Genomic DNA, 25,306 nt, shown 5'->3' with positions numbered 1-25,306 from the left:
TTAAAGAGGTTAAACAGATTATTATAAAAGAAGCAAGATGTAGACACACCCAGTTTAACAATAGTGGGGAAGGCGGCCTAGCAATGATAGAAGAAGAAAGGGAAATACTACGGCTGCTCTTAATGATGGTCTATAAACAATTGAGTACATGTTTATTGAGCTTATGGCAGCTGGCTTCAACAAAAAGAGAATTAGATATAAATGCTAATGCCTTTTGCTCACAAATACTCCCAATGAGTATGACCCAAATCAGAGCATCCGACTTTGGTTGGTAACCATCTGTGATTAAAAGGAAAAGGCTTCCTTCTGGGCTAGCACTGAAATACCAGTGGAGGCAGCCTTCCTGCAGCTAGTCCTTGACTTTCACCTTCAAGTACATATTTACCTGTTAAATTATATGGTCTCCAAGGAGACTCATGAGAGAGATTCATGAAAGGAAAAAGTATAGTCCCTGATACATGATTGATCAGCCACGAAATATGACATAACATGATTACAAATCTAGATTTGTCCTTAACCCTTTGTAATGTAATTAGGCCATTTCTCTCGATATTTTGAACTATGAGCTTTCCATGGCCAGGGACCATACCTTATATAACTATACAGACAGTTGCTGCTGCTGCTGCTAATTCGCTTCAGTTGTGTCTGACTCTGTGAGACCCCATAGATGGCAGCCCACCAGGCTCCACCGTCCCTGGGATTCTCCAGGCAAGAATACTGGAGTGGGTTGTCATTTCCTCCTCCAATGCATGAAAGTGAAAAGGGAAAGTGAAGTCACTCACTCGTGTCCAACTCTTAGTGACCCCATGGACTGCAGCCTACCAAGCTCCTCCATCCATGGGATTTTCCAGGCAAGAGTACTAGAGTGGGTTGCCTTTGCTATACAGACTAGGCGATCTGTATCTGTTGAATAAGTGAACACATGTATAAACATACAAAAATGAGTTTCTCATTTTTCTTTTTGCTAAAATGGAAATAATCTTACCTTCAGCAAATACGTAAGGGTAAAAACATTCATGTTCTTGATTTTAAGTGTACAATTTTATCCATAAATACAGGAACTGTAATGATCTTAGCCTAAACAATTGTTCTACTTAAAAATATCAAAAGTTAAAAAAACAAGTAATGGCTAGCAGATTCGACACCTCTATTTCTTATATAAGCAGGGACTTGCTAAAGAGTTTATGATTATCTTTAATCTTGCCCCCTCCTTGTTACCTTGCCTATAACTTAAATTATTTATCTTCTATGTTCCAAATATTATTATACACATATAATAGATGAAATTATTTCCTTTGAAAATTCCTAATTTTTATTCCCTATTCTAAAATGTATATTTTGTATCCAAATGATATTTGTCTGTGTTACAGATGAAATTTCTTTATTCATTTTTTTAATATATGTTGGATGAATGCCTGCCATGTAGAAGATAATTCACAAACACAAAAATGCAACAGAAAATATTTAAATTCTCTTTATTATACATGTTTCAGAGTTCATCTCATGCCACTGGTTACTCTGATATGGCCTGTGATTCTAAGTGATTATATAGGCTAAAGATTTGCCTTTAAGAGAGGGATTCTGAAAGTTGTCCATGTTTAAGATGCACCTGAGACTATCTGTGTAGTAAAACTGCTTCTGAATTTCACTTCCCTGGATTCAGGCTCAGTAGATCTGGCATAGAGCCCAGGAATTAGTAGCATTTCTAACAAGCTTCCCAGGTAATTCTCAGGGAAGTTGTTCTCAGAACATGAATTAAGAATCAATGCCTTAAGAATTAAAGAGGTTTTCCTTTTCATGCTGTGCTTTATACCAGATACAACAAATATCATCTTTTACTTCATTGTTTTTTCCTATGAAAATGTCTATAATTGTATTTTATGGTTAGCAAGGAATCTGTTGTGACCATGAGGAGTATTGTAGGATTTTTTTGTTTTTTTTTGTTTTTGTCCCTATAAAAGGAGTAGGGACAAATGAGGAGTAGTATGATTTTTTTTTAAACTCACATTTTGATAAGAAAAAAAATGCTTTAACTTCCCTTATATGATTCTAAATCAATAATTCACTAAGATGAAAGTCATGGATTTTTGACCATTAACTTTGGCTATTATTTTACCAAATAATTCAGAAGTTTCCTCTTAGTGTTTTTCCTTAATGCTTTCTTTTCTGGTTTTCCCTTAAAATATTCCATTAGGTCCCAGTACAAGTTTTTCCTATGATTTTAGAAGCATTAAGTATTTAAGAGAAGTGCAACCTATTTTCCTTCCTATGTCAATATTACCTTACTTCAGCTTCTTTGAATGGATTATTTTTCTCTACAAGAATTTTAGTATTATGGCATCATGTCATGGGATGTGAACAGTGACATTATTTAAGATCACAGGATAGATAGGAAAACTGTAACTAGCCTCTACATGTTGTATTAGAGTCTACCATTCTCCCACAGAAATGTTGGATTATTATTTTATAATTTGGCTTCCAGATATGATTTTCTTACTTCTAAGGTTGATAGGTCATTTCTTTAAGAAGATTGGATATATGTCTAACTTTTTCTAATTTGAATATTGTCATTGGGAGATCTGGTGATTTAAAAAAAAATAAGTCAATAGTCCTCAAGCTACATTAGGAAATTTTCATTGATATTAACCCTAATGTCTAGCTCCAAAAAAAGTGCCATTATTTAGACACTTTCTTCGTATGATAATATCATATTTACTTTTATTTTTGTTCCCTTTAAAATATATTTTAAAAGCTTACTTGGAAACAGCTCACAGTAATAGATAATTATGAAATGTTTAGTTTCCTTGAGTACTCTGACCACATTCATATAATATGAATAATCTAACTCACTGAGGACTGAAATCTATTCTGGCTGTCTGTGAAAATGCAGTGTACAAGAGCTAACCAAGAAGTATGCCAAGGCTAATGAAAATAGAATCAACCAAAATACCTTCCCCTTTAAAAACAAAGTAAAAAAGTATAGATTTTTACTTTGAAATTTTAAAAGGCTAAATAAATTTGAAACACCATTTTAAAATATATACTTCCACATGATAATGTGCCCTGGGGCCTGGAAACAATTATAATAAATTTTGTGGAGAAAACCCCCACTGTTTCTGTGGTGGCATTTCTGCCATGGTTTAAATTAGAACTCTTATAAATCATGGAATTGAGCAAATGGGGAAATAAAAATCTCATAAAATACCTGTCTGTATTCAGGCTGAAATAATGAATTTGGATAGTATTCTAAATCAAACTTTCTAACTTGTTGAGGTTGATAACATTTACACTTGCTTTCCAATTTGTGGCAACTTATCTAAACAGCTCCAAGTTAAAATGTACACTTTGATCATTCCTTTTTAAATGAAAGCATGATAATTTTGGCCCAATTCCCTACATTAACATATCCATTTCTTCACATGGATTACTGTTATATGCTACAAATAAATGAACAACTGAAAGGTTTTTCTCCACAAATAATGATGAGTCTGAGGAACCAAGAATCCTATGCCCGGGACACAGGACCAGTGGCAAGTCAGGCAGTGGAACTCAGCCTCAAAAGTGGACAAAGGAACTTTCTATCAACAACTTTACAGTGATGGTAAAGTATAAAGTAAAGCACATTCACACTTTGACTGTTTCCTTTTCAGCAAAGCCTTTTCCTTGTACAGAAAGTCTCTTTTATCTTTTGAAATGTCATAATTGCATAATGGTAAGTGTTATGCAAATTCTGTATTTACTTGCTGAATGACAAATCCAAAATCATAAGCATCATCAAACTTTGGAAAATGCATAAATATCTCTAGGACACTATTTTCAAATGACGTGTAGAGATAAATACAAATGCTTTTGAACCATGAGCAAAGCTTTAAAAACAAATCTTTAAATGGCAAAAATCTCTAGAGGAAAGACCTGACTCTCACTTATGAGCAAAAAATGCTGCATCGGGATATAAGGGACCCACACAGGAGTCTTCGTCCATCAAATCCCATCAGAGGGGATACCACTACAGTATGGTTCTCACAGTGAAACACCTCACAGAGACGTTCTAACTGCCTTCACTTTCTTTTATGAATATATTATTGGAAATGAAAAATATCCTTGTTTACTGTAAGCAGTCAAGGGATTAGATACAGTTTTAACTAGACAACAGTTGTTGTCTGTATAGGCCTGTAATTGTAATGAAAGTTCATAATCCTCTTCCTTCCTTATAAACCATAATTGACAGATATTTGGATTTTACCGAAGGGCACAGGGGACAGGAAAAAAAGAGAAGCAACCTACACTATAATCTGCTTTTCAATTGCTTACCAGTAATGCCAAAGTGAAAACAGATTATTAAATTAGGCAATGCTTGGGATAGAAAAAATGTATTTAAACCAATCTATTTGATAATATTATATAATAATTCTCATCAGCATATTAGGTATCATCCTTCTTCCAAAAATTTTAGATGTCTATCCCTCATGCTTTAGTTTTTTGCAAGACTTTTTTAAATAAGTACTTTATCATCTATCTATATCATCTTTCTAACAATTCATCTACCTATCTAAATATCCATACCTCTACCTATCTAGATATTTTCTAAAATAAGAGAAAGGAACTTTTCAGAAGCCTTACCAAAAAGTTTTCACACTAATAAAAGCATATCAAAATGAAAAGAAAATGAGTTTATTTTTCAGGTTTGAAACCAGGGACACCTCTACTCTTGTAATAGATTTCAGCTCAGCATGATTTTTCCAAACTCTTTCTGAGTTTTCTCAATGTTGTTTTGATAAAGAGACAAAGTGCATTGTTTTGTCGTCCAATGTGGCAGAGTGATGTTGACACAAGTTTTGATTTGAAAATCTTTATCTGGCATAACTGTATATTCCATGCAGGTACCCACTGATGGGAAGTAAACTGTTCCTCTCCTTCAGTTGTCGTGGTCAGGGGAAAGGCCAGATGGGTCTAATATCTGAAACTATAAAAGAAGGTCTCCTAGGTCATTGGTGGGAAGTTCAATATTATTGCACCCCTAATAGCAGCTGCATCTCTTTGAACTCAGGGTTATGAAAAATGAACTACATTAAATGGAAAATCATTAAATATCAGCTGAGTCAAAGCCTGATGGTGTGTTTCCCTGCTTAAATCACCCACATCTGTCGTCTCACAAGCAAAGAGTTGCTCTTTACAATCATGCTGTGAAACACTGACAGAAGGTCTGAAACTGAAACCACACCAAAAACCTCAAATAGCATCTTTTGGGTTTTCAGTTGGTGAGTAAATGATCATCAGCAAATATTCAGTGGTGGAACTAAAGCACACCATTGCATTTAACCCAGCAATAAAATATTTAGGACTGTGTAATCCCTTTAGACCTTCATTTTTCCTCCTATTATGTGTTTATTCTTCAGGAAAAGAAAAACAACTGTTTAAATTATGTCCACCTAATACCTTAGATTTATTGCAAAGCCTACAATTTGCTGGTTTCCTTTTACTATTGATCCTCCTCTTACTTATGGGGATGTGATCATCAAAACTAGAGATAAAGCTCACACTGATTCAAATCTAAAATTGTACAATAATGGATACCATAAAATAAGGCTTTAGAACTGTTCACAAAATTAGACTCTTCTCACCTACTTGAAGTAGGCAGCAGAAGAATCTCATAGCAACTATAACTCTATCGTCCCACAGCTGGCATGGCTTAGATTCATAGTAATATATTCACAACCATAAGCAGTTACTGTAAGAAAATTATCTTTCTTTACCTTTATGCTGCATGTGTTTTCATGGTGCTTTGCTGCACTGTGGGTGTGTCCTGTCCACAAAAGTATTTGAGCTGTCATTCTGGGGTCATACAAGATGCCAATATTGTAGCAAAATACTGGAGGTAATCACGAACCATCTCAACTAACATAGTTTACCCCTCCACAGATTATATAGTCCTGGAATAAAAGACAAATGAAAATCTAGGATTCACTTTTAGGTGTACAATTAGTCATCACTCTTTGGTGTAAAAAGACAGAGATTGCTCCTTTCAAAATTTGGAAGGAAAATATGAAGTTTAATTGCATAGATTATATTCTACCAATCATTTTTATGGTATGCTTAGTTTGAAAATGTGTTTTGTTATGTCATTCACACACTTGTCTCAGCTGGAAACATTTTACTTTATATAGACAACAGAAAGAGGGTCTCTAAAATTTGATTTATATGGTAATCTTACTAATAGACTTATTTCACTCAACAGATGAAAAGAATTTTAATTTCTATTAATGGATATCATAAAATTATCTTTATAACAATCATAAAATGAATTTTGAGGACAAAAACTACAAATACTTGATTTATTGTAAAAATACCTGGAAACCCCCTGGATATCCAGTGCTTAAGATCTAACTCTTTCACTGCTATGGCCCTAGGTTCAATACTTGGTAGGGGAACTAACATCCTGAAAGCTGTGTGTCATGGCCAAATACAAAAAATCTGAATCCTTCAAAAATTCAGAAGAACACACATTTATATAGTCATCCAACCTTTTTATAGGAATTGTATTAAAAGCCATATATATGTATTTTATTATAAAAAAGATCTATTTTTCCATTGTTTTATTAAGTGGCACCTACATCCAGTAGAAATATCATGGAATATCTTATATGTACAAAATTGTATTTTATTTAGGAGAGAAAAAATTGTATTCTTGCAAGAACTTTTATAAGGATCTGGATGACCATCTTATTCTGTGACCTTATGCCAATTATTTATCAACTCTGCTCTACAATTTTCTCATTAGTATAATGGGAATAATACAGCCAATCTTGCATATGTGTGAGAATAAAATAAAATATATAAATTACTTAGCATAATACATGTGAGAATAAAATAAAACATAATATATAAAGTACTTATCATAATACTTGTCATATATTAAACTCTTAGTGTAAGTTAAATGTTGCTTTTGTTGCAAACAATGTGTTTCAAAGCTATATTATGCAATTTATCATGTTTCCTACAACCTCTGCCCCTGTTCCCTGCTCGGCTATGCATTTACTAAAAGGACTCTTTCTATAGCTTTTCATTCCCTGTATTTTATCCACTAGAAATCTTTCTGACACCAACTAGTAAGACCAATTGCAAATATATTAACAGAAAGCATATATAGTATGTGGTTACCTCTTCTGGGACATGAATAGACAGACAACGTCAGTGTCATGTTTTAGGAGAAATATAACTGTGAACTGCTGGACATGATTTTGTAACACAAAAACAGAAGACAAAAATTTGGACAAAATTGAACTTAATGCTGTGGAATATGGTTATCCCCATGCTGGCTGCTTTTAAGATTTTATTTGAGTCAAACCAAAGATGCTGTTAATCACTAAGTTGTGTTCGACTCTTTTGTGAGCCCATGGACTGCAGCACACTAGGTTCCTCTGTCCTCACTATCTTGGAATTTGCTCACATTCATGTCCATTGATTTGATGATGCTATCTAAGCATCTCATCCTCTTCTGCCCACTTCTCTGGCTTCTCTGCCCATGGGATTTTCCAGGCAAGAACACTGGAGTGGGTTTCATTTCCTTCTCCAGGGGATCTTCCCGACCCAGGGGTCGAACCCATGTCTCCTGCATTGGCAGGAGGATTCTTTACCACGGAGCCACCAGGGAAACCCTCAGACTAAATATAGCCATATATTATTTAGCAGCCTTGGAGAGGGGATTGAACAAGCAGACAGGATACTCTCTAGAACATAATATCGGGACATGTGCCTTTTATTCAACACTGTCTTGTCATTGTATTAAAATAAGCACATCCAGATAGCTCACATGTTCACTGGGCAGAAATAAGACTCTAGAACTTGAAAGGGTTTGCATAAACTTGAGAGGAAGAAACATGTCTATCATATGGTATTAGTAACTCAGATTCTGAATACTGAATAATCTAACACAATTACAAGCATTCAGCATGTAGGCCTGTGTTTTTGATGATCAACTTCCTCTTATTTACTTATTCCCATAATAATGCTATACACTCATATGTATTGTATAAATAATAAAGATAGGAGCTTAAGTATTTCATGTTAAAGTACTACCTGAAATATAAAAAGAAACCATTTCATTAATTCTTAAACCACTTAATTTCATCTATGACTATGTCATTCAATGAGTCATGTCATTACTGAAGCCAAGGCTAAATTGCTCTTTTTTTAAAAAAATATAAAGCCAATCTTTAAAGAGCTGTACAAAAACTAAAGGACTGATTGATCTTGCCTCACTCTCCCCCTAAAGAGACCTCTCTATCACCAGTGTCTCAGGCTGTCTTCACAGCCGTTCTTAACTGGAATAGTTGAAAAGTTTCCAAGGACAATACATTTTACTATTATATTGCACATTTCATTTCTTAAGGACATTTCAATTTCTCTTCATTTTGAGGGCAAGATGAATTTTGTCACTGAAAATTCCGGACCCACATTGCTTCCAAGGAGTCAGTTGCACACTATCATTTATAGAAGTCCCGACTTGGGTGAGGGTCAGAGGGCATCCAAAACAGAAGGAAGCATCACCTTGCAACTGCAATCTGCTGAGTGTTTTCCCGACAACTGTATCTCTTGACCATCACAAGTCTACAAATTCACACGAGGCACAAAGGAAGTGCACAGCCATCAGACTCGGAGGAAAATCCCATGTTTGTGTGTGAAACAACATTGCTTTTAATTGCACCATAATGATTTTCTAACAGACACAATGGTATGTAGTGTACTCTTAGAGCTGATTTAAAGCACACAATAAACCACAGTACAGCTGAAAAACCAATTGAGATTTCTTAGTGCCAGGAAGGTTTTTGTCCTAACATGAATACTTGAGAGCATTTTCACCAGCTACTCTGTCCACAGTCCCTTTTGACCAAAAATAACTGCCTCTATCATTGTGCTGGGGCAGTTTTGAAAAGTAAATGAACATTTTTATTTCAAATAACAGTGTAGTTAAACTTGGGTTTTATTTTTAATCTTCATGATATACAATCTAAAATAAGACAAGTTTATCATCTTTATTTGTGATGGCCCAAATTCTCACTTTCCTAATTTTTTTTTAAAAACCACTTAACATTTTTATTCTTCCCCTTTGCCATAAAAGTCTGCACAATAGATGTCAGTTTTTACTTCTTACAAAATGTTCTCTGACATAGCAGTTGAGAGAGTATTGAGACAGAGAGGCTGGCTGGTCAGACATTGAAATCCTTGGTTTCTTAATGGGGGCAATAAATAGAAACCACCCTAGAAGGTACCATTAATTGAGGACCCACCATAGGGGGTCCAACCTCAAAGGCGTGGACTTGAAAGATTCCAGTCAAAATGTCATTTTGTGTGAAAGCTTAAAACTCTATTTCTGGGAATTCAGTTGTCAAAATACGATGGATCAATAAGCAGAGACTTTCTAGATTCCCCCAGCTCCATTCTATTCCATAGCATAAAAGAATGAGAGAGAGAATGAAGGGAACTTCAAGTGATCTACATTTTTTCAGTTTCTATTGATTTCATCAACATCATTATAATAATATATGTTGAGACTATCATATGTGTGCACCATATACACACACATACTCTAAACTGTCATTTTTTCCACCAATTTGCCAGATCTCATTTATTTGTATACCGTGTTATTCCTAGTTGTTAGTCCTACTCAGAAGCATGGCAGCAAGAACAGATATTGGACCCAAATTAAAAAACAAAAGAAGTCTATGCAAAACTTGCATTAAGTATATTTGGGCTCATTCTCTGTTTCTTAGGGAGAAAAAAATAATAATCTGTGACAAAAAAGCATGGCTCTAAGTTATTTTTCAGGAAAAAAAAAACTCTCAACCACCTACCCAGGACCAGAGATGGCACAAAAATTTGGAATGTACACTTTTGAAACCTACTGTCTATATTTGTGAACTACCCATAATCCATTTCGAAAACAGCTTTTTCTATGGTGACCCACTCTTCTTGATAGTAAGATCTGTCTGTGAACCTGACTTCTTGGTTCCACTACTTCACAGTGAATAATTGTGAGAAATTATAGTTAAATGTGCTTTTCACCTGGAGGATGCTGCTTTTCTTTCTTTTTTTTTAAATCCAATAGATGATTCCCTGGTGGTTCAGAGGTTAAAGCGTCTGCCTCTAATGCGGGAGACCTGGGTTTGATCCCTGGATCGGGAAAATCCCCTGGAGAAGGAAATGGTAACCCACTCCAGTATTGTTACCTGGAGAATCCCATGGATGGAGAAGCCTGGTAGCCTACAGTCCACAGGGTCACAAAGAGTCAGACACGACTGAGCGACTTCACTCATTCACTCAGTGTAAACATTCCCTTTTCATTCTTTAAAGCATGTATATATAGCTCAAGAAGTGCCAAGGAGCCATGCCTACTGTACACAATGCAGCAATTTGGGGAGGAAGAGGGTACAGATACAGCCTAAGTCTCTTTTAGAAATATTCCTTATCCTTAAATCAGTAGTCTGGCCAGATCTCAGCCTGTTGTCAGAGTTCGTTGTCAGTCCTAAGAAACACGGCTCTCACTCCTGCTACTCAAAATCAGTCTTGGTAAAGAGTGCCTGCATCCAATGTCTTCTTCCTTCAGTTGTGCCCTGATCTATGCCTGAGGGACTCTTCAATCTCTATCTTAAACACTGGCTTCCATATACCAAAAAGTGCAGGCACTGTGGACTTTTTACTTGTCCATATTAAATGAGAAATTACACACAAATATAAGCAGAGCAAACCTGTCTTGAGTACCTCACATGTACCAGGCAATGTTTTGGGGGGTAGAGAAAAAGAGGTGAGAAAAAATATGAAGCCCATGACCTCATAGATTTTATACTTTAATGAGGGAGATAGATAGCAAGCAAGTGAATAATATATAGTCAGGTAGTAAGGAATACCAGAGCTAAATTACAGCCAAGTAAGGAAATGAATGGAGAGGAATGCAAGTGGGAAAAGGGAGGGTTTGCCGTCACCGGCTCTGGGAGAAGGGCTTTAAACCCTGTGGTTAGAGAAACCCTGCACCTCAAGGTTGGATCTGAGTGGAGAACTCTGCCAATGTCCCAGGGAATAGACTTCCAGTCAGAGGAGAGGCTGGCGTGAAGGCGATACAGTGGGAAGGGGGCTTGGCTTGTTTCAGGAACTGGCTGCTTCTGAAGGCCTTTGTGGCATGTTGGTGTAGAGCTGCCAATTCTTCATTCTTGAAAAGCCTGTCTTGTTTTCTAAGATTATGACTTTCCTCCTTCCTCTCATCCCCCACTGATGTTAACATGTCCTTTCTTTAAAGAAATGATGTCAGATTTCAATGTTAGCTGTTTTGTTTTGTTTTAATAGCATAACTTGGCGATATAAAATGTTGGCACCTTTATGTTCTCTTTTTTTCCCCCAAACTAATTCATGAAATACAAAACTGTTAAGTGCTGGCTTAAGAGGACATGAGCTGAAAGCGCCAAATCTCCCTCTGTCTGTGGAGAACTCCATCTTAACCCTCTCCTAAGCACTTTTTATTTGACTAATTTTGGTACTTATGTCTTATTTCTCAGATTTGTTCTGAAAGGCCAAGAAGTACTGTGCTCCAAAATTCACATTTTATATGTTTGGTTGATTTTATTTTATTTTAACATGAAAAGGCAGTAGTAAAGCATATCCCTGATCCTTTCATAAAACAGCATGTCAGCAGAACAGGTACAGGAAATGGGGCCCTCCCAAGATCTTTTATAGTCTGACATCAAAATTAAATTGGGATGTGGAGAACATCTGTGTCTCTCCCTCTTTTCTGTCTCCCCCCACCCAGGATTTCCAAGGGATATCTGTGCTTGTTTTGTGTTTGTGTTTGAGGCGGAAGATTCGGGAGTCTGGAGCCGCCTTTTTTTTTTTTTTTTTTTTTCTCTCTCTCTTTAAGGAGAAAAGAGAAAACCAGATATTTTCAAGGGAATTGACTAGTAGTGGCCAGTATAACAAAGAAACCCCACTAAGCCTAACCACAACCTGACAGAATGAAAAGTGACTCCAGAGCTGCCACTCACCACAAATCCCCATGAAACATGCCAGGAAACCAGCTGAAAGCAGCAGAGAGGCTGCCTCTCAAGGGCCACAAATGTGGCCCCCAGAGAGTCTTCTGGTCCTATTCAGATTCAAAGTTGCAAAGAGGGGGAGGGCTGGAAACTGGCGACCAAGAATTTACAGCCCTGTGATCACTTCCAGGGTTATGATGGAACTGATTTCAAATGCAAAACCGCATCCCATTGTAAACACAGAGGCAAACTGGAAGCCGAGAAGAAACAAGATTTCCTTTGGTGATTTTCAATTTTAGGATTGAAATGAGGATGGGAAGCAAAACACTGTTTTTCCAGAACAAGAGATTACCAGTTCTTCTTCTTCTTTTTTTTTTTTTGTAGGATAAATGAATGTGGACTGATATATTATTTCTCTGGGCTTCAATGCTAATAAGGAATATTTCCCACAGAATCTGACAGAAAGGATGAATACCTTGCCCTGTTAATGGTTAATTTGCAGTGGCATGTGTATTTCTTGAATGTTCATGAAGTTTTTTAATTCATCAGCACACAATTGGGCTTTTTTCCCTCCCTTAACACAGAATGAAATGCCAAGAGGGCAAGAGGTTCGGGAATTTTGTATTATTCCCTCAGCCAGTGTATTTACTACCCAAAAGTTATTGCTAAATTTTTTTTTTACCTACTTCAGGAACAAAATTGTTCTTCAGCAAATAATTGAATACTGACCACACTCTAAAATGTTTATTGCTGTTGAATCTGTCACAGATTGCATCAAGCCACAGAGATGCTAATCTATTTCATGTATTTGAAACTCCTCTGGGAAACATATATTTGGGCTTACTGCTGAGTGAACATGACTGTTAGGATTATAGAGACCATACAGGGTGAGGAAAAGCAGCATCGCTTTTCAGACTGGAAAGTAAACAATAGAGTGATTGTCGGCTTACACGATGGGGCCAGCAGCCCTACTGCTGAGGAGATGTATGTAAAAACCCAGATCAGCAAGCAGTCTTGATGTTTTCTTCTGGGAGTTGGATGTTGTCAAGGATTCAGATGAGCCACCCCAGTGAGTATCAGGAAACAAAACAGGATATTCTTGTTTGAGGACTGCTTTCTGTAATTATGTTGATTTTTTATGCAACACTTGAACTTTTAAAAACTCAAGGATGCATCAGAAGTACTCCGGAGGAGAATAAATGATTGCGATTTTGTCTTAAGTGAAATCTTAGTGTGTATTCTTGACAAAATTAACTTGTTTTTATTTGTGAGTAGGTCTAGGAATTAAGTATACTTAGACCTCAACTGTTTTGTCTCCTCGCCTCTCCCTCTGCCCCACCCCCCCCATTTTCAAACGGGAAGTCAAGTTGTCTTTGGAACATCATATTTCCTGCTTGGAAGAGGCACTGGAGTGTGTCATAGTCTGACAGGAAAGTTTCAAGAGTACCAGGAGTTTCCCTTGGAAGACTTGAGGAGGGAAATTTTACAGCAGCATCTATAAAATTCTTTCCTTTGAGCTATCAAGAGGTGTCCCATTGTTGTATATACAAAGCCTTCAGAATGGAAACAGCTAAACTAAACTGTAAATACCCTAAGGAAAAATGTCTTTGGAAACATATACTGTGGGCTGGCTTGGCACATTGTACTTTCATCTGTCCTTCCTAGCTGAGGAAAGAACATCTGGCTCTGCGAATAGTTGGTTAATGCTATCATGCTACAGACATCCGCTTACTCCTTTCCCGTCCAAATATCAGTTCTGTGTATTAGACAAGGGATGTGACATATTTGCATGCCAAGGAATTTGATTTGGTGACCATTATTTGCCCTTTAATTTACCTCTTGTTCCTTTCCTTTAGTCAAAATACCATGCAATTTCTTATTTTTAATTGAATAATTCTCATAATTTTATAACACAATGAAAAGATTATAGATTAGTGCAAGGTCAATATCTTCCAAATCCTTTTTTTCTTAAGATTCCAATCCACAAAAGGTCATAGACAACTTAATTCTTCTGGGGCTAAAATCATCACAAGACTACCTTGCAAAAAGCACCCAGCCTGGGCAGTTATATTCCAATGGCAGTGTGCCCTGAGTTTTAACCAGTGTAGTTCAGTGGAGAAAATTAAACTAACCAGTAACTATCATATTTTGTCAAGGGGGTATCCTGGTAATGCAGATCTCATTTTAGGGGTGAAGTTGTGACGGGTAGAATTTAAAATGGTGCTTGGGGGTCAGCCTACCTGAGTTTGAATTCAGATTCTACTATTTGGCCAGAAAAAATTTTAACACATTTTTCCCTCGGTTACTCTTCTGTGTTATGATCTTCTAACATAAGGTCATAATTGTTCTAATTATTCATTGCTATGTAACAAAGCACCCCAAAACTTAGTGGTTCAAAACAGCTATTTATTATTGTATCTCACTTTTCCAGGGATGGACCGGGGGTTTGTCACTCTGATTCAGTCAGATAGCAACTAGAGTCATTTGAAGGATTCGGGGACTGGCAATTCAACATGTTCCATTCCCATGCTGATTGCAGTCTGGGAGTTCTCATGGGGCTCAATTTACACCTGACCTCTCCTTGTGTCTCGAGCTTTGTCACAGCATGGAAGTCTTAGTCTGACTTTTTACGTGGCAGAGCGGGGCTCCAAGAGAACAAGACAGAACTTGCCAGTTAACTTAAAAGCTAGGCTCAGACCCAGGCTCTTGTCTTTTCAGTCTCATTCTATTCATCAAGTAAGTTACAAAGGCCAGCTCGGATTCAAAGGGAGAGGAATTAAAGTCCTCCTCTCAATTTGAGGAATAGTTAATAATTTGCTGCCATCTCCAAATCCACTACAAACACAATATAGTGATATGTTTTCAGTAAAAGTTAGTTATTTTCTAAGTCCTTACCCTCTTTTTATTTTTTTTTCCTTTGCATTTAGCATTTGACCATCCTTGAAATTATGTTTGCGTGTATGTGCTTATTTTCTCTCTCTCCCAACCAAATATAAACTTCACAACCATAGGGATTTCATGTTCGTTTCAGGCCTTAAAAAAAATGTCGGGTATAATACAAAAGTACCATAAATATTTTTTCAGTGAAAGAATGAATAGGTGAATGAACCCCCGGTGAATATACAACTGGAGGAAACAAACATTTCAGATATTTGGTTGTGAAAAACGGGAGTTCTCTTGAGACTGGTGAAGGATCCTGAGGAGTTTGACATTCTGATTTATTTAAATATATTGCAAATTAGTATCAATATCACCTTTTATCTGTAGCAGTTTTTAACTAAAACTGTCCTAAAGAAGTACAAAATGCATAAACAAGGACAACTTTGCCTCGAGAATAGCTGTCCACAATTGGCACAATTAGAAAGCTGCATTTTCCTACCCATAGGTCTTAGAATCTGACAGCACTGGGTCTCAGTCCCCACTCTGCTGTTTGCCTGTTGCCTGACATGAAAAGCTTTTTTAATTTCTCTGAGTTGTAAAAATCTGTAAAATCAGACAACAGGCATACCTCACAGGATTTCTGTGAAAATTATATAAAGCTGACAAAGGGTTTCAACAAAAAGCCTAGCTATAATTGATAAAAAAAAAAGGTAACAATTCCCCAAAATGATAAGGAAACCTTATTGACATGGATTTTATTATATTTTATATTAGAGTGGATAGATTTTCTATTTTTATTTTTCAAAAATTCATGTTTCAAGTACATTAAAAATATTAAAATAATATTAAGTTCACTTTCTACCAACTCAACATTCAATCTATGAGCATATTGATCCATAAATTGACCTTTCTACTCCATGAGTATTTGATACAGAAATTGAAATAGAATATTGAATAAGTTTTAACAACTATGCAACTATGTTAAAAATAAATGTTTACTTTTATCAAGAGAAATTGTGACATAAAAGGAAGTAAACTTCATGTCCAAAGAACAACTTCTAGAATTCAAGGGGAATTCCCCCAGCTCCAGCCTCCTTCTTCAGGATGTCCAAAAGTGAGTTACTTAATCAACAGATGGTAATTGTTAAAGAGTTCAGAAAATTCAAAACACTCAGAACCTTGGGGAGTTTTAAAGAAAAACCACACCTTGCTTTAGACAGCTCTCAATATTTCAGAATAAATTAATTGACCAAATTAAACTGATAAACATAAGAATTTATTTCCTCAAAACACATATCTGTATACATAATCAATTCAAGATGGACAATTTACAGGTACACATATTTATTTATATAAATTCATGGTGGGTAAATAGGACAGAAATTTTGTCTGTTTTCTTGTTTTGGAGAAGTTGTCAAATATTTCTTACGTTGAAAGACTGCTCTAGGATGTGGAGGATGAAAGCTAGAGAAAAGAATGGTGCAGTCGAGAATCATATGTCTTTAAAAGGAAAATATTCAGCACTAATGTTATATACTGCTAGCAGCTAAACAGTATAGCATATATTCTATTCTCTAAGCATGAAAACACCAGAATGGGCACATGGCAGACACAGCTCAGGCCCCAGTGTGAAAAATAAATGTATTTGTGAAAGTCACACAGTATACCATAGTAAAATTAAATTGATTTTTGTTTGGGCTGGAGAGGACATATGAATACCAGACTTACTAACACGTTTGATATCAGACAGTGGCAACCTTAAAATTACATATATTTAATGTACCAGACAAGTAATAGGTATAAATACTAGTTTTCTTTCCTTCTTTCTTCTGAACTATGTTCCGTGCTATTTCGTCAATTACCATGTCAGAGCCCTATTCCTAAGAGTATAGCCTCTTGTTCTGGGATCATCTCATGGTTCTCTGATCTCAGATGAACAAACCTAATCTGGTTAAGCATTAATCAGTGGCAAATGATTGGCTCTGTCAAGGACCAGCATGGGGAAAGCAGAAGCCAAATGAAATAAATACAAATTAAGTTCTTCTGAGCATTTTCATCACTCCATATTTAGTTTCTTCATGATCCATATATTACGAAGATAAGCATGCCAGAGCTTATCTGCTCTGTGGACTCCATTTAACATGAAAGGAGGAAACCCTTTGTGTTTATTATCAGTATCTGATTGGATCAGATTATATAAGGCTTCATATACACAGATATTGACATTCATACTACAGCTATTTTTATTATACAGATGTGCTGATAAAGTATTTTTTTTTTTTTCTCCTTTCACACCTTACCCCTTCCAGAGAATGTCTATAACTTTATTCTTTAGAATAGTAAATACAAACAGTAAGAATTCTACACAAAAGGTAATCAAAAACATTTACCTGTTACTTCCATGTTTGTAGTAATGATAACTAATGCCTATAGACTGGATCATAATTTGTTCAATTTGTCTAACTAAACCAAAAGCCCTCTGCAGGAATGTCAATGTTCAGTCTATTATTTAACCGCATAAATGAAAACATCACGTTGACTCACTTAAAAAGATTCATTGCAAGGGTTAAGAACAGATGAGATGGGTGTCTGCAGTCCCTGGAATCACAAATGTACAAACAAGAGAACTAATTTTTCTCTACTGTTTTTACAAAAAAAAGGAAAGCTTTTTTTCACACTAGGCAAACAGCAACTGGTTTAGTCTCATAAATTTACATAAGTTATGTCAGTATTCAGGCAGATTAGATTAACAGGCCTTGTGTTAACATCCAAGGGGAAAAAAAGGAAAATATACCCAAAGTCATCTGGTTAATTGGAGGAGGAGGGGAGAGATGAAGTTGCTTCCATTAAGTTCTTTTGGAACCATTGCAAGATCCACAAAATCTGTTTTTAGCTTGTCATTCATTCTGTTGGATATGTGATGTGTTTTCAGTTTAAATAATAATTGCCCTTTCCATTTCTTTGATAATTGCCCTCTCTATTATCATTTATGGAGATTCAAATTATAAATCAAGAGAAGACAGTCAGAAAAATATTATGATTGTCCCTTCTGAGGCCACAGCAACTCAAGTAACAGTGCCAAAGTCTGAGAGCTTAAGCTATTTTCATTTGCACATTTCTGAACGTTTTATTTTAGGGTCCAGTGGTTTTCCTAAAGAGGAGGCTGCACAACAATAATAGGACTGAATGATAATAGATAAGAAGATGAAATTTTAGCTTCAATTCAACAGTTACAAATTTGTATTTGAAATCAGAAACTTGTTCTCCTAATTTGGAAGCAAAGGTGAGGAGTCAGCCAGAAATATTTGTTATTTGTCACCGGGTGTCCCTTTGAAGGGTTTCCCTTGTGGCTCAGCTGGTAAAGAATCTGACTGCAATGTGGGAGACCTGGGTTCGATCCCTGGGTTGGGAAGATCCCCGGAGAAGAAAAAGGCTACCCACTCCAGTATTCTGGCCTGGAGAATTCCATGGACTGTATAGTGCATGGTATCACAAAGAGTCAGACATGAGGGACATGGCACAGCCCTGCGTCCCAGGAGCTAACCACTTCCCCTACAGCTGGCCTGTTTGGGAAAAGAAAACAAAACAAAACATTCTTTTCACTGAGTATGCACAAAGATCCACACAATGAAATAAGTGCAAAGACTTAAGTGAGTTTTTATCTAAGATGCCAGGAATAATCTCCCAAAACAAAAACAAGAAAAAAAAAAAAAAAAAAACACCAAAAATGTCTCTGAGGTGATAACTGTGGTGTGCTGGCGCCAGCCTGTACCTACTCAGGAGATTTTGTTATTAAATTTTCAGGAATTTGGCAAGCTGTTTGTTTCCCTAGAAAGCCACTATTAATAATTAATTGTATAAATTTTGAATTAAATATATTACATTAAAAACAAAGGTAATAAATACACAGAACTCAGACTTCCTAATTATTGTAGTACACTGTATTATAATATTTTTTGTGTTCTTGAGGATAATTTGGTCCACTGTCTCTGAATGTTAGAAGTACCATATAATGATACGATATGGAGCATCTCTCCCGAGCTCTGCTCCCGTAACTTCCTATTAGTAGTTGGAAATCAGCAACGGTGTTTATATCACTTATATCAGAAAATGCTACAAATCTTGAATTTTCCCCAGAGATCTGGTTCATAAACAGTTTGCGGCTCGGTCTGGACAAAGATGCAGTTTTGAGGGAAGAAAACCTTATCCCTAGGAACTGGGGTGAGCTGGATTTCCGTTTTCTCAATCAGTAGCTGTGATATTGGGCAGTTTACTTAAACTCTCTGTGCTTGCATTTAACACTTTCCTGCCTAATACCTTTCGATATCTTCCCATTACTCTTAGGATAAAGTTCCCAATCTTTAGGGCCTTTTTTCCCATTTTCTCTGCCTTGAATTTCTTTACTCCTTGAATCCTATAAGATTTCCCTCTGCCTGAGGGCACTCAAATTTGGAGTGCCCTCCTTTTCCCTCTTTGTGCTGCTAACTCCTACCTGAGATTTAAGTCTTAGTTTAAATGTGCCTTTCTCAAGGTGGACTTCCCTGACAGCAACTCCTTGTACCTCCCGTATAAATAGGTTAGGACCCCTTACTATAGACTTCCACTGAATCCTGTAACTTTCCTCCTGAGCATCTGTTAAAGTGTAACATTATTTTACAAGCAGTCATTTGCTTAGCGTCAAAATCCCCTTTCACCTGCTTTTCATGCTTGTTGCTATCTCTCCCAAGTTTGACCTGATGCCTGTGGATGTCCTCTTAGCTAACCTAACCACTTAAGAGTTTCTATTTTAATAAGAATAACCTTCTTTTCAAAAATCACTTCTTCTACCTGAGAGGTGCTACAGGACAGTGGTTAAGGAAGAGGGCTCTGAGACTAAGCTCTCAAGAGTCGAATCTTGACCCTACTATCCATGCACTGTGCAGCTTTACTAACCTCTGTCTAATTCCGTTCCCTAATTTATGAAGCAGGGTCAGTAACAAAATCTACTTCCTAGGGGTTGTTGTGAAAATGAAGTAACCTCTGCAAAGTGCTGAGAACAGTATGGGCCACAAAGGCATCAAAATTTAAGTGTTTGATATCATTCCTGCTTGCCTTAACTCTAGCTACTCTTTCCCCTGATTGTGTCATTTCCCTAGATGCCCATTTCCATGGAGACGCTTCTCTGTCTCCTTTGATAATTCTAGACAGTCCCACAGCTTTAACTCTCTCATCCATTGGAACGACAACCAAACCCCTAGCTCTAGTATCTCCCCTAATTTTTAATATAAGTATCTTCCAGCTACTTACTGTCATCTTCGTGAGAGTTTTTCACACATCAAACACAATGCACCACACCCGAACTCATCATTACCCCATCAAACCCATTCATTCTTTTGACATTTGTACGTCTGTTAATAGCATCCCAGTTTCTTCAGAGAGGCTCCAACATTCTAATTTATCCAAGTCTCTTCACTCTCTTTTACTGTACATCCTAACAGTTGCCAATCTCTATTGATTGTCTCTGAAATACCTCTTGCATCTTTTTCTTCCTTTTAATTCCCACTGCTCCCACCTAGTCTAGGTTCTCATTAATCTCTTTCTTGTCTGGACTGTAACAACTGCCAGTGTTCACTGCTTTAGACTCAGCTTAATGTAACAAGAAGTGTTCTTGTAGAATTAGACACCTTCATAACACAGGCTTCTCTCCTTCCCTCTCTCTTTTTCTCAGTTGTGTGGTGCTGTATATGTATCTGTCTTCTGTCCATGAAAGTGGAGACCTTGACCAATTAATTCACCTCTGGATCTTCAGTACCTAATAGTACGATAAATGACTATTTACTATTAACTTCAGTACTATTATTATTATTAAATATTATTATAGTATTTACATGCAATATTATTAATGCATTATTCTTTAAAAGTACTCTTAAATGTTGCTTAAAGTATTTCTTGGGTTAATTGTTGAATAAATCCATTTTCTGTCCTTACTCTGATCAGATTTCTGGTTAATTCATGCCTCTTCTCATCAGCCCTTCCCAATTGATTGCCTCCTGCCTAATGTCCTCATCCTGGAATATGTGGCTTCAATTAAGAGGCCAGACTAAGCTCCATGAAAGCTCCATTCTGCTCAGAATATTCAAAAGAGTTTCACTACTGTTGTTTTAATTAAGGAAATGGCAATAATAGTTGTGATTTCAAAAGCTTCCTTAGCCTGCATCATGCAGGACAGTAAATGGAATCACCAATCTCTCCTAATCAATTACTCTTGCTTCTAAAACTGAAGGCTCAATTAGTTAGGCATTTCCCATTACGGTCCAGGCATGAGGACACCAGTCAGGGAAGAGATGAATATCTTTAAATGACAAGAATACTGAAGCTATGTGGTTTCCTCTAAAGTTTTCAAAATAAATTTTCCCTTTTTAGATGCAAAAAACAATGTAAGATGATTCTGGAATTTTCCTCTAATTTATTTAAATTCACTTACTTTAGTTTTTCTCTAGTTGAAATGTCAGTAGATGCACTTGTTCTCTAAACTGGATTCCTTTTATTCTTGTTTTTCTTTTTCATATTGATATTCACTCTTTCTCAGTATATATTCACAATTTTATTTTCTTCTTGATCATTAAAACGTTGCTTTTATATTACTTGTAACTTAATTTTTCTTGAGTCTTATAGGCTCACTGTAAACTACAGGTTAAATAGTACTTTCTTTATTGATTTTTAAAGTCTTGACCTTTCATTTTTCAGTACTGATACTGTCTTTAAGAGACGTGATCCTTGGGTCAGGAGGATCCCTTGAAGGAGGAAATGGCAACCCACTCCAGTATTCTTGTGGGGAGAACACCGTGGACAGAGCAGCCTGGTGGGCTACAATCCATGGGGTCACACAGAGTTGGACATGACTGAACTGACTTAGCACACATGCACTCACTGTTACCCACCCTTTAGAGCTGGGCCCCAACAAGGGCCTCCTGCCTGGTGTTGCTCCTGCCAATAGATGGAGATTGAGTTCAGTTCTGAAGCAAGGAAAGCTTTATCTTTGATCAAAAAATGGAGAGGCCCACGCTGGATGCTCTGAATACAGCTCTTCCCAACTGGCTGTGGGCAGAGCTTTTCTATAGGGTTCTGTCCTGGGGAAGAGGTGCAGTTCTGGCAGGAGGGGCGGGGCAGGTTGAGCTGTGCTACTCAGGCTTCGGATCACAGTGCTGGGTGCAGCGTCTCTGCACATGACCCGCCCCCACCATGTTGAGCTGCAGAGTCCTGCCGGGCCTTTCTGCACACTGCCAGCTGAGCTGAGGTACTGGGCACTGAGGTTCTGCTTTGGGAACTCTAATCCAACATGTTAGGTGCACACTCTCTGCACAAGGCCCCCTTCAGGCAAGTGAAACAAGACTAAGCCCAAAGAAGAGGTTACCTTTATCTTATCAACTAGATTCCATACTATTTTTTCCCGGGGACCCCAGTGGGCTTTGTGGTTGACAATACCACCTCTTCATATGAAAGAGTCACTCAAATATCTGACTTGCTTATTTAGTTGCTATTATTTTGAATTTGGAAGTGTTACCAGAGAAACTGACTTCAGCATTTGAAGGTATTACTCTAAAGCAACTCTCTTCAAAGAGGAGAGGAGTTTTTATTTATCAGTTAAAAAAAAAAAGTAGTATTCAAGGTGACTAACAAGTCACATTATGATAAACAAGGCATTCTCAAACTTTAGCAAAAATTACTTATTTGCATTAGTACATTTGACTGCTCTTGGTTAATGCTGCCCTCAATAGGTTTATTCACAGAGTTAGTGTATGTTCTGTTTGTAAAAGATACATATAGGTATTGATTTCTCCATATAATTTATCATTAATTTTATAACATCTGAATTATCATTTTGCTTGAAACTTTTACTATGTGCCTGAACTCTGAAGAAAATATTGAAAATTCCTCTAACCTTGCATTTTCAAATATAAATGTCTACAAAAAAAATAGAGGTCTGGTTATCAGTTAATAGCTATGCTCATTACTACAAATATTAACAGTTACTCAATTACCTTTGTGCTCTTAAGATGGTATAGTTTGATGTGTGTGTGTGTGTGTGTGTGTGTGCTCAGTTATGTCCAATTTTTTTGCAACCCCATGGACTGTAGTCCATCAGGATCCTCTCTCCATGGGATTTCCCAGGCAAGAATTCTTGAGTGGGTTGCCATTTCCTCCCCCAGGGGAACTTCCCAACCCAGGGATTGAACCCATGTCTCTGTATCTCCTGCATTGCAAGTGAGTTCTTTTACCACTAAACCAGTTTTCTTTTTATTACAGATGAAAATGTCCCTCTTTCACAAAATTTCACAAAGTCAAATGTCCATCATTTCTATGTTAATCTCATGTCTGTTAGTTAACTAAGAATTAAAGATATTGGCAAGAAAAACTCTTAAGCATTACAGGGGTGAGATGGGATTCCTCCCATCACATATCTGATACCTAGCTACGTGTGGTATCAGGGGGTTAAAAAAAAAAGTTGGGAGACCCATTTATAGCTAGAATTGAATAAGTTGAGAAAAAAAGACAATAGCTGCTAAGGAAAAAGATCCTATTACCAATCAAATAAAAAATAAAAGTTTCTTCCCTATCAGTGGTAAGCAGGTGCTTGCTTTGTTTTAGAAAATATATGTTTTTTTAGACCTTTAAGCATAGGCAGCTGATACTAAAGTAAAATAGGTAAACCATCCCTTATGCTTTTGGAAAAGAATACTGACAAATGAAAAAGAGGCAGTGGTTCTCCCAGACCGCTGAAGCAAACAAAAATTTGTATAATCAGTGTATTTCAAATATATGGTCAGTTCAGATCTAAGGGATATAATTACCTAAAGAAAGAACATCCTCTGAGCCATTGTATTTTTTACATTAAAAATGTTACTTGAGTTCACAATAGTATTAACTTTATAAACTCCTCATATAATGGTATATTCATTGAAGAGGAAACCATGCACTCTCCCTTCCCCTGGGGAAAGACTTGCTTTCTGATTTGCCCTCACAACTGCATTTACCAGGGGGACAGATGCTTAGCTTCTAAGGGTCATAGTTTGGCCTTTTCCATCCTGTGACCAGAGCAGAAAGAAACAGGGGTTCACAAGTAAGGTGTCAGCTTTCCAATGGCTGACCCGTGCTTTTACATTTCACATAAGCAGGTAGTATCAATGGGCTGTCTAATGACTAATAAGATAAGAGTGTAATTGATCTATTTATTTACCCGTTTCCCCAGGTGGGTGACAGCCTGCTCCTCTATCCTGGGTTCAGTTACATTGTACAGTTCTAGTAATCATTTTAGACCCTTTAACTTTTTTGTCTAAGCTAACATTGAAAGCACAGAGACACAAATGTTGATATTCTGTGTCATCTAAATACTATCTTCTCTGAACCTCTGAACTGATAAATGTCTTTATAATCTGTCTTTATAATTTGAATCTGACTAAAACAATATTTAACACACATGTGAATCATCTTCAGTCCAATTGATATTCTTCTCATGCTGAATTTGAACTATGAATTTGTTTGTCTTCCTTCTAGGTCTAAACCTCCTAACTAGTTCTGAAGAGTATGGAGCTGACATAGATTTATAAGGTAAATGATTAACTTCAAAATAAGACATAATGGATCTAATTATAATACGAATTCCAGCGTTGTGTAAATGTATTGTCCTTTACTACTCTGTGGTGAGTTTCTAAGTTACGATACTGTGTAATCTTTTAGTAGAGGGTAGAATCATAATCCTGGGGGCACTGAGGGAAGAATACAGGACATCTGTGAGTTCCCTCTCTTCAGTCAGACTTAACGCTGGCTCCTTACCTCAATTTCCTACAACAGTATCCTTGTGTTCTTAGGAGACTCTTGCCCTGAAGTATGCCAGGACATCACAAATCCTATAGTCAATTGGAGAACAATTAGATTTGTCATTTTCATAAATGAAGCTTGAAATTATTAGGATGCATTCCTCTCTAGAAGTAAGAAGAGGTACAAACATCTGATGAGGGCTGTTTCTACCACAGGAGGTGTCAGATGGGGATATAAGGAATAAAGGGATTTATAGCAGATGGCCTCAGATTTCTGTTTCTCTGGATCACAACCATCATTTGCTTTCCTGCTTGTTGAATAATTACACATTCCTAGAAGCTATCAATTCTACACTAAGATAGATTGAAGAGGATCTTTGAATTACCTATAGCAAAATGACTAAAAACCTAGGCTTTAGATCCAACCTAAATTCAAACTGTGGTTCTGCCATTTACTAGCTATGACACTGTGGTCTTCAATGTTCTCATCTACAAAGTAGGAGAAATAATAGTATTCACTCCCAAGAACTGTGACATAGTATAAACAAATGAGTTGATGTAAAGCACTTAAATTATTTCCTGACACCTACAAAACACTAGATTTACTAATTT

At 36.7% G+C, this 25,306-nt stretch overlaps 1 protein-coding gene across 1 annotated transcript in view; it reads left to right on the top strand.

Annotated features, from left to right (window-relative positions):
* ADGRL2 (adhesion G protein-coupled receptor L2) overlaps positions 1–25,306 on the top strand; it is a 716,223-nt gene that overhangs the window by 132,942 nt on the left and 557,975 nt on the right. Inside the window, exon 2 of the mRNA XM_027536750.1 lies at positions 24,432–24,485. The gene's annotated coding sequence lies outside the window, so the exon portion shown is untranslated. The remainder of the gene's footprint in view (positions 1–24,431; positions 24,486–25,306) is intronic.

This window comes from Bos indicus x Bos taurus, chromosome 3, assembly GCF_003369695.1.
Source record: "Bos indicus x Bos taurus breed Angus x Brahman F1 hybrid chromosome 3, Bos_hybrid_MaternalHap_v2.0, whole genome shotgun sequence".
NCBI classification, from domain to species: Eukaryota; Metazoa; Chordata; class Mammalia; order Artiodactyla; family Bovidae; genus Bos; species Bos indicus x Bos taurus.
Note: the sequence above shows the minus strand (reverse complement) of the source record. Positions and strands in the feature narration are given on the sequence as shown.